The sequence below is a fragment of the Typopeltis vanoorti genome, chromosome 17 (genome assembly GCF_054136105.1).
Source record: "Typopeltis vanoorti isolate ZY-2024b chromosome 17, IOZ_Tvanoo_1.0, whole genome shotgun sequence".
In the NCBI taxonomy this organism is placed as follows: Eukaryota; Metazoa; Arthropoda; class Arachnida; order Uropygi; family Thelyphonidae; genus Typopeltis; species Typopeltis vanoorti.
In genome coordinates this window covers 109,641,013-109,656,672 of record NC_143565.1, presented here as the reverse complement: position 1 = coordinate 109,656,672, position 15,660 = coordinate 109,641,013, and positions in this window count along the sequence as shown.

Sequence of the window (15,660 nt, the reverse complement as noted above, 5' to 3'; positions counted from 1 at the left end):
AATTTTAAACCTTTCCCTAGGTATGAAACAATATAACCGATTCACCCGGAGCCACTTCCTTGACCATAGAAACAACCCCAAATTATGCCTGCCTGTAAGGGTGCGAGCTCCATCCGAACAGAAGCCCATTCATTTTCCCACTGGATCCCTTTGTGTATTATGTAATTATTGAGAGTGTGAAATATTTCTTCTCCAGTTGTTCGAGATGACAAAGTTCTACAAAACAGAATATCGTCATGAAGGTTGTTATCATGCGCATATCTTACGTAGCATATTAACTGCGCATCATCTGTAACATCAGTGGTCTCGTCTATTTGTAACTCATAATAAGGGCTCTTCTTAACTCTTTCAATTAACCGAGATTCCATGTCGCCTGCCATATCATTAATTCTGCGATCTACAGTGTCATTGAAAGAGGAGTCACATCAATATCTTTTAGTAACTTGTTGCCAAACATAGTTTTTACCACATCTTTTATAGCTGGAAGTAGTAAATTTTCCCCGATAGAATGAGGTTTCCCTGTTTTCGCTATGCTCAAACTTAAGAGATAGATGCTTCGAGTGCCTTGCTGTTAATCGAACCCATGGCCGAAACTACATCTTTCCCAATTTAATGTCGCTAAGCATCGCTGAAATTGGCCTTTTTTTTTTCAATTTGCTTATTTTTCACATCACAATGTTTAGTTTCTAAATGTCGCAGTTTCGCAGGTTTCATGCACTCGTTCGACACTTCGTAACACAAAACACATTGAGGTTTCTGTTCACTTTCATCTCCACAGCAATAAACCTAAATTACAAATATGAACTGTTATATTTCCTACTGTATTTTTTTTTGAACTGCTAGTTTCTTCTACTTTAATAGTATCAGATTTACTCGCTGTTACAACACGTGTATCACAATTAGAGTTAGCATCACCTGTTTCATTTGCTCTTCTTTTCAAAGTCCTAGTTCTAAGCCACTTTTCCATTATTAAAAAAACATTTCCAAAAAATATATAAATATATAAATACTGGGGTTAACTCACGACACACTTTGTTGAAGTATCATTTAGCACTTTTGAAGGTATACTGAACCTTGGTTGAAGGAGCCTTCAGTAATAAAAATCAATAAACAAGCAATTGGTTGAAATGCGGATAACACATGTTCACTTCAAATCTGATAAAACAACATGAGACGGTGGAAGCAATAAAACTATATTGTTGTTTACTTCACTTATCTTATTATTCGTCATTCTGCCTCTACAAATTATTGTAGTGCCAGAATGACGAGTAATAAAAGAGGGGTGAAGTGAACAACATTATCGTTTTATTACTTCCACCTTTGAACATTCTGATGCTATTTGTTGTTGTTTTGTGTCCATTTGATTTCAATATTTTTTACTTACTTATTCAATTTTAATTTGCTTGGAAAATTAAAAAAATATATATTTATTTAATTAATTTAAATCTGCCTGCGGACCACAGGTTGAGAAACACGGGAATATAGCATTAACGACGTGCTCGAAATGGGCGCCTTGTCTTTCAAGACAGGTTTCGTAGCGAATGTGAAGGTTCTCTGTCATCTTGAAGAATAAGGGTTGGGCATATCGTGTAATTTTATTCCTTAATTCATCACGGTTAGAAGGCAGGTCATGGTGGAATATGCATTCCTTCAATATATCCCAAGCGAAGGCATCAAGTGATGTGAAATCAGAACGTGAAGGGCACAAGAATTCTGTGAACCTCGAAAGAGCCTCCCGGGAAGTTTTCTGATAAATAGGCTCCAGAACCACATGTGTTACAGGTTGATTTTTCCTGTTGGAATACCTGTGCACGAAATGGAATGTTTTTAAAACGACACATCCTATGGAGATCCTGGGTGAACGGAACCAACACATTGTCGGTGTAGCGTTCGCAATTTAAGGTCACGGCCAACCATCCTTTTCAATGAAATAGGATCCAATGATGCCATCACTGGAAATCGCACACGATGCGGTGACCTTCTCGCTGTGAAGAGGTTTCTCTTGGATAAATTCGGGTCTCGAGAAACGAAGAAACTGTAGGTTCGTCTGTTTACATGACTGCTTAGATGGAAGTGCGCTTCGTCCGAGAACTAGACATTATGAAGGAAGGAAGGATCTTCATAGACACTGGCCAGCAGGCGTGCACAGTATTCCCGCCTTGCAGCGTAAACCATTGTTGCACGTAAACGACTGACTCACTTGAATGACCTACAAAAAGGCGCCCAGGTTCTTAAGGATTGCCAAGTTTTACCGCTGTTTGCCGTTGACTGCGTTTCTGAGACTAACACTTGCTCCAGCACACACCCGTGATTTTCAATTGTGTTCGTGTGCTCTTGGAATGCCCTTTGTATTGCGGCAGAACACTCCCGGTGGTCAGAACCGCTCAATTAAGGCAATAATGACATTATGGCTTGGGCCACGCTGAGGGAAACGACGAACAAACTACTCACAAACTTGTAGGCTTGGACTATTTGCTCTACCAATATAAATCAATAATAAACTTCAACACTATTTCTACACTAAATGTAATGGCGTAGACTCTACACGTGCTCTTCTATTAATGTGCATGCAGTCGAACTGCATCTCTTATAACACGTGTACCGAAGGGGACGTCGAGGTTCCGTACTGTTTTTTTTTTTTTTTTTTTGCGCCATACCGAATAATTAATTTTGATTGATATGTTTGTATGCTGATAAACAAAGTAAGGAAAGGTACTCAGTAACACAGTTTCTTATTATCTCATGCCATTTACATATATAAATTTTACAATGAAAAAAAAAAATTATGAAGGTTGCATTTATTCTGGAAGGAGTCCCAAAACTAATACTTTTTTTTGATCAAGCGTTTTTTTTTTCCCTTTCATGTAGCGTATGGGGAACAGAGCCTGCTAAATATCCGCCACAGGTGTTAGTTATAACGATTTTATTTATTTATTATTATTGTTGTTGTTGGTGGTGGTGTTGTTACATCAGTCTTCTACCCATCAATAAATTCTCTCCAAAATAATCTGTTATTTCTCGGCACTTATATTTGGATCTTCGAAGTCACTTCTAATTGAATCAATCCACTTAGTTATTGATCTTCTTCCGTTTTTTTTTTTTCCAGGCCTCAAACATCTCTTATGCTGAGGTTTCCTCTCCCATTGTCTTTAGGTGACACTACCACTTTAGATTAGCTCTGTTCACACATTCCTGAATGCTAACAATATAAAGGGTGGTTCAAAATTCCACGTACAAACTTTGAGGGGAGGTAGAGAATATCAAAATCAACCATATTCACATAGGAAAGCATGACCGGAAACGCCACCCGAAAGTGGTAGGGCGCTGTTCGCCCGCGCTCCAGATGAGCAATTGGGGCTTCCTTATCCAAGCTTTCGACGTCGTACGAAGAACATGCGTCGTTTTACGAACGCTGAGATGGCAGACATGTCGTTTACCATATTATGTATCCAACTACTATTGAACTGTTCAGTTACGCCTAATAAAGTTTTTTACACTACTTACTGCCTTGTGTTATTTCTGTATCTTTGTGTCCCTGTTAGTACCTTCCGGTGGCGTTTCCGGTCATCGTTTCCTATGTGAATATGATTGATTTCGATGTTCTCTACCTCCCCCCTCAAAGTTTGTACGTGAAATTTTGAACCACCCTGCAGAATTTCTTTCTGATATATTCATTTTTTTATATGGTTCTATCAGTGATCTGTGGTCTCTAATCTTTGGTCAACTTTTAATTTCTAACTCAGGCATCAAACCCTAATTTGAAATTGGTCTGAACACTGCATTATATGTATACAGCCATTTTGACAAGTTTCTCTCTTTATTATTATTATTATTATTATTATTATTATTCGTGACACCTCCAAGGAGTCTGAAGACTCATCGCGGGAGGACACCTACAACTGTCTCAACTACTACACCGAACCTCTACTACGAATCATCTCCATCAACGCCATCTACCGCCCACCTCCACCACTACCACAACTAGTATTTTTTGTCTGTAAATTGCGTGTGTTCTGATGGGCCGATTTGTCTGTATGCGGGATGAAAAACCCGAGTTTCCGGGAGAAAAAATCCTGCTATTATTCCATATGAATTTATTCAGTTGACTCACCATCATACTAGCTTTGTTAATTCTGTTATCTATTTGCACATTTATTTGGAAATTTTTATATTAATTTATAGCTAAAGTAAAATTTTATTAAGAAAATAATTTTTTTTTCATAAATACTTTAGTTTCATTCGATTATTTTTCTTATGCCTAATCACTGACTATTCGAAGAATTTAACTGTATACTTACCAACATAAAAATCATGGAACTTTAAACTTGGCCTGACCTCTAGCGATCGGATCTGATAACTCTTATTGTAAATTGTTCAAGGCTGGACAACAAAGTCGTGTGGAGGACAGATGGAAAATTAACCTAGTACATTGACCAACAACTTCTAGTAATGTTTCCGAAATTGGGACACGGGATTAATTATTTTACGACTGACCTTTCTCAAGTACAATCCATACCTATAAAAGTTCTACTCTGTTTTTAGAGTGGCAGCAACCAGCCAGTACCTAGTATAGTCAACTACACAATGACCCGTGTTTTGGTAAGCTGCTCGTTTTACTTTTATTTAGTTTGTTTCTGATTTAAAAAAAAAAATAAAAAAATAACTTGTTTTATTAGGCATTGTTTTATATTAAAAAAATTAAGTACATCATTTTATTATTTCCAGTTCATTGTATTCGCCATTCTGACGCTCGCAATGACAGTATTTGCCTTGTATGAAGGCGACTACATTCTTCACGAATCCAAACACGCTTATTCAGGAGATAGCGTCCGCTACAATTATCGCCAAGATGGAGGACTCGGTGCTGATGGCTTAGGTTATTATGGATTAGATTATCATGGATTCTATGGACACTAGAGCAAAAGTCCAGAATTAAAAAAAAAAAAAAATTAATTAATAAAAATGAAAGAGATCGTTAACCACCAGCAAATCTGTTTGTGTATATTTATATTATTTCCCTGTTTTGAAACAATGTCTTAAATAAAATTTATTTTGAAAAATAATGCTTCAATGCTTGTCAGAACCCATTATCACGAATATAGTTTGAAAAAGTACATCAGAAACTATTTCATTAATATTCAGTCAGTCGCTCTAATTGGGGTTATTATTATCATCACAATTGAAAATTAATTAAAAAAAATTAACTGGGAACCCTGTTGTTCAAGTTTTTTCTGCTCCACCTCTTTGTGATGTCTGTCTTTTCATGGCCGGTTCTTGTACTGCACTCCTTGTTGCACATTACTCTACATTTGACTTAATTTTTCTGATAGACCGTTTCTGCAGGTTGTTGTCGCATAGTTTTTATTCTCATGCAACAAAATTGCAAACGAGTTGAAAGGAATCGAATGTTTCACATCATCCATTTTTTTGGTTCGAATCGCTTGGGCCACGGTTTGATGATGAAGTCTCAGACGGTTTTAGATTGTAGATCTCGTTGCTGTTTACTAATCTCAAGCACGAGTGTCATCGATCATTTGTTAACTCCCACCATATGGCTGACTTTCACCAGCTTTAATCCACGTATTTTGAAATAAGTCATGAGTCTCTCCATTCTTATAATTTGGGTGATACCAAGACTCACCACGTTTAGGTGTTTCTCTCTATTTAGGGAGAAAGTGTGATACGGAATGGTCTTTTTTTTTTTTTTTTTGTAAAAAAACTGGTCGAGGTACTAGGACGTTATTGCTGATGGATTCAAACGCAGTTGCCAATATTTCTGTTCCTATGGAAGACTTGGGCAACATTTGGAGTCAGTTGCAGCAGCAATCTACTGCTCTTTACCTCGCAGAATGATTGTTTAAAAATCTGTAAAACAATATATAAATAAGAAAAATATATTATGGGATATAAGGTATTTTAATTAAAAAACTAATTAAAATAAAAATAGAAAATAACGGTATAACAAGAAAGCTTCTTGATAATATAGGAATTCATTATACGACGGCTGTAAAATGAGAACATGGAATACTGATTACAAACAGAACAAAAATATTAGAGATAACAAAATTTTTATTCAAAAATTAAGAATTATATACAAATAAGAATTGTATTATACATAAATAAGGGGAACGAAACATAGACCACAACAGAGAAAGAGATATTGAAAATTACAATGATGAATCAAGAAAAAATCAAAAAGGCACTTATGTAAATGAAAAATTGAATTCATTTTTCATTTAATTGATATAAAATGATTTCATTTGATATCAATAACTCTTCTTCCACTTTTTCTAACCTACTCGCGGAAACTCGGATTTTTCATCCTGTAAATTCAAGAAAATCAACCTTAGAACCCACAAGAATATATCCTGTTAGGTTTAGGTACCAAGAGATGGCAGTACTTCTTTGTCAGTCTCTTCATCGGTTGACGCTTATAATTACTGATAGTCTTGGGTCAGCTATCTCTGATTGGCTACTGGTGGGGATTGAGCTGCCTACTCAGGCTCCAAAAGCTAGATTGGGTCAAAAGGCCTCGTCTACTCCCTATAAAGGGGAATAAAAGGCGTTAGCTGACTTCTTTTTTTTTTATTTTATATATACTACCAGAATAAAACAATATATTAATTTTTCATTAATAGAATAAGCAGGTTTCAGAACACCATTCTCTAATTTAGAATATCTACAAGAAGTCGTAAATCAAATAAGTAAAAAAAGAAAAAAAACCTAAAGTATATAACTTATGTCAATTTCCAAGGAAATTGACATATGTTATATACTTTACATGTTATACTTTCTATGCTTTCACATGTTATCAGACACATATTAACTCATGGATTTGAGATAAAAAAAGCAGAAATAAATATGAATTGAAGAAGAGGAAAGATAAATGAAAGTAAAAGAGGGAGAGGTCAGACAAGGAGAGAACCCATTTTACCAAAACTATTTGCAACAACTCTGCTTCACTTATTTTATGCGATCAACTAGTACAGAATATATGGAATTACACAGAATGCTAGAATTCTATATATCAAAATATAGAATGTTCGCAGAACGTATAGAATGCATCTCATTTCATAAGTAGTCTGATATTTGTTAGAAAGGTGAGGGGTCTTTAGCGACTTAGCCATGATCTTGTAGTGTAGAAGCTGTGCTATTAGACTAAAACTGGCTGAAGCAACTAATGCTATGAGGGGAGTGTATGGTGTCTGCCAATACACGTTTTCTTCTTGTCGACTCTTTGCTTTTTTTAATATTACACTGTTTGATATAACATGATATAAATATCGAGTTTCTTCCATCTCTTCTCTTCTTTTCCTTCCTATCTTCCAGTCCCTCTCTGAAGACTTTGAGTTGATGGAAGGGATTTTTTTTAGTAGAACTAAATTTAAGCCTATAACAGATCTGAGGTAAAGTTTAAATAACGCAAAATTCTTAGGATGAAATTAAGCATATAAATGCCCTTTGTTTATACAAATAGCAAAACTCGTATTGTAATCTGCTTTTCGGTTTTGGATTTGAGAAGAACGTCTCCAGTAAATCTACCATTATTCACAACTTCTACAGAGAATCTTATGAAAGCATTTATGTTAATTACAAGAAGCATACACATCTCGAACTCAGATGTTTGAAATCTTATTTCAAATCCAAAAAGAAAAATTTGGGCGGGAAGTTTGTACCAATATTATAACCAATTTGATGGAATTATCAGCAAATGAAAGACAAATTAAAGGTATATGTGGACTTTATATATATATATATATATATTTAGTAGATTTTAAATATATATCACATTCCGACTGAATGAGTGTTTTGCAGAGGACATTCTTATATTCGTCGTCAAACTGTTCAGAAATCATGAGATGTTCTTCACAGATTTGCTTTGATTTATTTAAAATTGTTCCAGAATATACACGTCTATCCGCTAAATTTAAACTTCAATTTTGCAACACTTATCCACCAATTATTTCATAAAAGAATGAATTCGTGATTTCTAAATGTTAATTCTAAATGTGAATTCGTGAATTCTTATATCTATTATGTTACTTAAAATATAAGGTATTAATTTTTATGCATTTATCTCGTTTACTATCTAATAATTGATTTTAAATAATTAATTTATCAATAAATTTTAAATAAATAAATTATGTCGTTTGATAATTATAAAAATACATTAATTAAAAAGAGAAAGAGACGATTATTATTTTTTTTATGTAAATGTCAGAAACAAAACCGTAGATCTGGTCACAATTTTGGTAGACTGCGAATAGATGCCTTAGTCCAGTGATCCATAATCTAATGATAAATGGATCAGTGGATTTGCTGATCTGAACAATTTTTCAGAACAATTACAGTACCCTGTGAAATACTAGTTGATTCAGTATTGAAAGATTTTCATCTTAAAACCTGTAATGATGCTCAAGCCATGATATGACATGAAAGAAACAGCCAACAGCCACAAGTAATACTAACGGACGTCTACCAAAGAGTGTAAACTATTTTATCAACTATGCGTTATCAATAATAATATTATTATTCGTGGTACCTTCAATGAGTCCGTAGACTCATCACGGGAGGACACCTACAACTCTCTGTTTTCACTACTACCAATCACCTACATCAACGTCATCTACTGCACAGCACCACCACAACTAGTATTTTTTGTCTGTAAATTGCGTGTGTTCTGAAGGAGCGATTTGTCTGCATAAGAATGAAAAACTCGAGTTTCCAGGTGAAAAAACCCCGCTACCTCCGAATGAGATCGGTTAATTCACCTTCGATTGAAAAAGTCCATATAAAGATACCTCCCCTCACGACGAGAATCGAACCTTGGCCTTTTCTAATCGAAGGGCGCAACGTACCGTCGTTCTTCCAATTGCGCTATCGATGCAATATGCATTAATAAAATGCAATTCCCATTGTTTTGAGTGTTGAAAATAAACCGAATTGCTAATAATACCAAAAGTTCATTAAACTTTATCCAAGAATATCCATCATCAGTGCAGAATTCGGATTAGAAAAAAAAATCAGTTAATGCCTTTTATTCCCTTATAGGGAGTAGGCAATCCAGTTTAGTCATATATAACTTTTTTGAGACTGAGTGGACAGTTCAATCTCCACTGGTAGCCAATCAGAGATAGCTGGCACAAGGCTGTCACTAATTTAAGTGACAGCCTTGTGCCAGTCGAGGAGTTTAGGAAGGCCATAATCGCAAATGACTTTATGCGCAGGTTATGCAGACGGTGTGGAGTGGAATTTGTGGAAATGTGGAATGATTTTGATGGGCAAAAGGATTTGTACAAGAAGGATGGCCTGCATTTGAATGGATTTGGTGTACAGAGACTGGAAAAAGTGTTGCTGAATGAAATGAAAATGGATGTGCAGAACCAGGGAAACTAGAACTATCAAAGGGGGGAGTGTATATGCAGACATCAGTGAGACAGTTGAGTGTAAAAATGTATATAATGTACCCGAGCCAGTACTAAGGACAAGGAATCAGAATGGAATAGTTAGAATAACGCATCAAGCTAGGGGTTGGAAAAGGGACCTATTAATTTCATATATATATACTAATGCCAGGAGTATTAGGAACAAGAAGGAAGAATTTTTGGCCTTGGTTGGCTCTTCCTGGCCACAGGTTATTGGCATTAGTGAAACATGGCTGATGGAAGATGATATAGTTAGTGGGATAGAATGTGTAGGTTATAGTGTGTTTAGGAGGGACAGAGAGAATAAAATGGGGGGAGGAGTGTTATTGATGATAGCTGATGAGTTGCAGCCAAGGAGTATAGACGTTGAACTGCGGGATAGTGAAAAGAGCTCATTTGAGGCTATTTGGTGTGAGATAGAATCTAGCAGAACAAAATATACAATTGGGTGCTGCTATAGACCAGGTGATGGAATAGATGGTGGAGATAGTATGCATAGGCAAAAAGAAGAAATGAGTGGAAGGAGGGTAATTATTATGGGTGATTTCAATTATGGTTACAATGACTGGAAGGAGGAGAGGACACATGTGAGGAACTGGATTTTATTCAGTTACTAAGGGATAACTATCTGAGACAGCATGTAATAAAAAATAGTAGGGGTTTGAGAGTGCTTGACCTGGTAATAGCATCTGAGAATTTGATGACTATGAATGTGATCATGTTGCCACGTATTGATGAGAGTGATCATAAGGCCTTGACCTGGGAGGTGGCTGAAGGTGTGGAATTTTCAATTAAGACAGGGTATATGTGGAAATACCGTGCTGGCAAGTATGACAAGCTTAGGAGATTGCTTAGTTCAGTGCCATGGCATGTAAAACTGCAATGGCTGGATGTCAACAGAGCATGGGAAGTGGTCAAGGGGTATTTGCAGGAGGTTATGACTGATTGTATACCTAGGGTCCGAATAGTAAAACAAGTAGGGGTTAAATGTATGAATAACACCATTAAGGTTGAGCTGCAAAAAAAGAAACAACTGTGGAGGGAATTTAAACAGAAAGATGACCTGCAGGCACACGAACGGTATAAAGCGCAGGCCAGAAGGGTAACGAGCTTGGTAAGAAAAGCAAAAGCGGATTATGAAAGGAAACTTGCTATGTACGCTAAAGAGAATCCCAAACAGCTCTTTCAATATGCTGCAAGTAAAAGAAAAACTGTACACGGCAGAATGATTTTAAGGAATGCCGATGGCAAGGAGGTCACTGAATCAGTCGATATAGTGGAATTATTGAGTGAGCACTTTGCAAGAGTATATCATCCAGGTGGTGACATTGAAAAAATGAAGGAGCCATTAGTTTATACGGGGATTGTGGTGAATGAAGTGGAGGTGAATAGTCTATTACAGAACCTTAATGTGAAGACATCTGTGGGATTGGATGGTATACCGGCACGGGTGTTACTTGAAGCGGCTAAAGAATTATCAGTGCCCTTGACCATTTTGTTTAATCTGAGTCTCGGGTCTGGTTTAATCCCGAAGATGTGGAAAGTGGGGGGAATAGTTCCACTACATAAAGGAGGATCCAAGACTACCGTTGCAAATTACCGACTGATCAGCATATCAGGAGTCGTTGTCAAGGTCTTGGAGAAAGTAGTCAAGGGAAAAATACAGGAATGGATTGATGAAAATGAGATACTCTATGGGGACAGCATGGCTTTGTGAAGGGTAGATCATGTCTCAGTAACTTGCTCAAGTTTTATAACACAGTGACGGCTGAACTGGATAAGGATACCGGGTTTACAGTGATACTGCTGGACCTGGCTAAGGCCTTTGACAGGATACCATATGGAATTCTAATCGGTAAACTGCAACATATGGGAATGGATAAAGGGTTGGTGAGATGGATGGGATTGGTGGTTGATGGAGAGATATCAGAGAGTAGTTTATTCAGCAGTAGAGTCCAACAGACGGCCTTTGACTAGTGGTGTGCCGCAGGGTTCTGTTCTTTGACCACTGCTGTTTAATTTGCTCATTAACGACATAGGGAAGGATCTAAGAGGAACGGTTCATTTGTTTGCTAATGATACAAAGTTGGGTAGGGCAATAGTGAATGCAGAAAATGTCAAAATCTTGCAGGATGATTTGGATAGATTGGAAGTCTGGGCTAAGGAGAATGGATGCCAATTTAATGTGACAAAATGTAAGGTTATGCATTTTAGGATGAAAAGATTAGCAGAAGTGTACCGCATTGGTGAAACTGTACTCCAGGAGATTGATGAGGCCAGGGAATTGGGAGTGTTGGTGGATAGGGAGATGAATTTTAGGGGACACATTGCAAAAGTGGCTAAATCAGCTCATCAAATCACTTGGTTGCTGAAGAATACTTTGACGAGCAGAGATAAGCAAGTTATTGTTCTACCGAGCCTTGATAAGACCTCATCTCGACTACTGTGCCCAGATTTGGTCACCTAGGTTTCTTCTTGATGGGGAGGAGGTTGAGAGGATCCAGAGGCAAGTGACCAAGATGATAGAAGGGTCTATGGAGTGAACCTTATGAGAACAGGTTGAAGATTTGTGGGTTGCAGAAATTGGTTGATAGGCAGAAAAGAGGAGATATGATTGAGACATTCAAATTGCTGAAAGGTTTCTACAGGATTAATTCAGAGGATATTTTTGAGATCAGGACTGGTGGCGGGAGGACTAGGGGACATCTATGGAAGCTGGGCAAGCGTGTGGTTAGTAAGGGTGTTAGAGCTGAGTTCCTTACTTTAGAGTGGTAAATGAGTGGAATAAGCTGCCAGAGTCTGTTGTGGGTGCTATGACAGTGAATGAGTTCAAGGCAAGGTATGATAGGTACTGTGAGAATGTTGAATAGTTTTGCGGACATGATGTATAGGGCCTCCCTCGATGAATCAAATGACTCCTTGGAGTCGCCCGTAATAATAATAATAATAATAATAATAATAATAATAATAATAATAATAATAATAATAATAATAATAATAATAATAATAATAATAAATGAAAGTGAGAAGATATACTGAGGTTATTCCAGTTCTCAGCTTTGTTGGTTGGCTGTAGTGCATATGCTAACAATTGATAATAAGTTGCGCAGTGTTAAAATTAATATTAATTGTTCTAATAATAAATTAGGTGATCAGTGGTTCTTACGAGCTACATCAACTAATAAAAATAAATAATGTAATTGAAATTTCTAGAGTATAAAATATGTGATTTTGACATCTTTAATGTAACATAAACACACAGAATATCTTGAAGAACGATTTCACATGTGACCAGAAAGTGATTATCTCTCTTCAGTCTATCAACAGATCAAGATACCTTTGAAGATGAAGAGGCAGAGAGCATTTGGAAAGCTGTTAACTTCCTTCAGGAAGTTGACATCTTTCGCGCAGACAATTTCTGATTGTACATCGACAAAGAAGAGTGAGTGAAGATGGATTCAGGCATCGTTCTTTAAACAAAGGCAGCAGGGGATATCACATGAAGACAGCGTTTGGTCGGGATATTCCATATATTATTGGACAAAAATTGCAGATACACTATACAATCATCTATATTTCGGATGACATTTTGAAGCACTTGGAGTGAAAGTTTTGGTGCACAACAAAGAACAACTTGAACATACTTGACTTTTTTTTTCAAATAGCACATGCTGTCTTCTTCAAGACCTTGAGTCTGTTTCTAAAGAGTTGTTCCACACACATAAAGATAAAAGTAGATAAATGGACACCTGAATCTTCAAGGATCATCTCTAATTATTCAATGAGAGCATGTTGAAAAGTTGTGATAATCATCATGAAGAAATTTAGGTAGAACCATGTTCTAGGTGTTTATGGAACTTTTCAGCCTCCATTCTCGTAATTCATATCATAATGCCGAATATATTTAACAAGATGGAAAATAAAATATTCTTATGAAACGACTATCGGTGATATTGTTTACATCATCTCAGGTCAACAATATCGAACTTATTCGTTCAGTTCCCTTCTTACTGCCATTTCATCCAGACATAGATGCACTGACTTTGTAGCATCATATTCCTCCAATTTATACTGGCTACAAACACGTGACTCTTTATATGGTACGATACACCTTGCCCATGGGGTGTCCACTCACTTCTTTTCAAGCAGTATATATATATATATATATATATATATTCATGCTTCTTATATACTGACTGAGATCCGGGAATTAGAATAAATAATGAAATTTATTAAAATACGCAACATGTTTTATCGGGTGGCCGACTTCTTCAGGCGTGATAGAACATAGAAAGCCAACAAAAACACTGTAAAGAAACATTGAGTCACTATAAAACCATAAATTATAAAAATATAAAATCGACTATAAACTACAGTTATTTTGAACTGGAGCTGCAGTCCGTGTTAAAGTTCTATTGCTATAAACCTGTGCGCGTGTGATTTCACCAGTGCACCAATATCTGACAGCAGAGTTAAAAGAGTCAGGCAAATTATAGCTGAGGTGACTGTTTAAGTGAAGAGGGTACATGATAATCTCTTTAGATCGATTATGCGGCGTTCTACCTCCTCGTGGCATATGTGCAGGTTTGAAGTTGTTGTCCAGTTTATCTCATGTTGGCGGCCTTCATTATTTGTGTTAACCGAAAACAGGACATGGCTTGAGAGGGCACTAGCTCTAGTTCTTTTGTAAGCAATGTCCCTTTGGTTTTCCTCGAGACGTAGGAGGATGGACATTTCCATTTGGCCATAGTATGGTTTCCCGCAGTCATATGTGTTGTACACACATTTGAATTGTAAATGGTTGTGAGCTTGTTTGTGATTACTTAAACTTGATCTTAGTTTGGGAAGCGTAGAGAAGCACGTTGTTATGTTAAACTTTCTTAAAATTCTACTCGGTTTCTTGGAGAGCATGCTGATGTATGGCAAGGAGATATAGCTTTTGGGGTCGTCCTGTATTTCTACGTTGTTTTGTTGACGGACATCCTGTGTTACTACGTTGTTTTGTTGACGGTGGTATAGTTGTTTATTGATACTTTCTGAGTAGCCATTGTTTTTGAAGGTCCTTGTTGTAGCAAGATGTTGTAGCTCAATTTTTAGTTCCTCTTCATCTGACAGTACAGATATAGCACGATGCGCTAGAGTTGAGATGATACCCATCTTCTGTACCGGATAGTGATGTGAGGACGCATGCAGGTATCAGTCTGTGTGTGTGTGTGTGTTTTCTAAAGATGGAGATTTTTATGGATTCAGGAGTTTTAGTAAGTTTAACGTCCAGGAAACGTAGAGATCCGTTTTCTTCCATCTCCATGGTAAATTTGATGTCTTGATGGAAGTGGTTTAAGTGATTCAGAAAAGTATGAAGATTCTCAATACCGTGTTCCCAGATGAGGAATGTGTCATCCACATATCTAAGTCAAATTTTTGGCTTAAAAGTAGAAGAGGAGATTGCCTTATGTTCAAAGTCTTGAAAAAAGATATTCGCTAGTATTGGAGAGAGGGGGTTGCCCATCGCTAATCCTTTATCGTGCTCGTAAAGTTTACCTTCAAATTCAAAGTAGCCAGAGTTAACACAATGAGATAGCAGAAAGAACATCTTCTTTGAAATCTTGTTACTTAAAATATGGAGAACTTCTTGCGTCGGAATGTTTGTTATATATATAATTATATAAACATATACAGGTATCCCTTGCTTAACGCGGTTTTACTTAATGCGGCGAAATTAATTGCGGCAATCCCTTGATATATGCGGCAAGAGTTTTGATTAACGCGCCTTTAACCCTGCGGAGCCCGCAGCTGATCTGACAGATACATGCAAAATGTTTAATATAAATATTCTTACACAATTCAGTGTATAGTTTGGAAGTCATGAGTAGCTGTGCATTCATATGTTACGAGTGATATTCCGCACTGTTTTTTGTCAGTTTACATTAACATATGTTATGTAAAGGTTTATGATATTTAGCAGTAAATTGTATCTGAGAGATACCGCGACCTCCGACGCCAGTATAGTATGGTTTAGTTGTGTGTGTTTTTTTATTCTTTGTTCAATATTTTCTAGATTGTAACCGAAAATAAATACACCATCATGTATTACTGAAATAGAGAGCCAAAGGCTTATTTATCATACATATCCTGTATGAGATGTGATTTACATTATGGAAAATACTAAGAAAAGTGGTCGGGAGCTTATTCCACCTTTACTACGAGTTGCTCATAAGGTTGATTATGCTTGCAT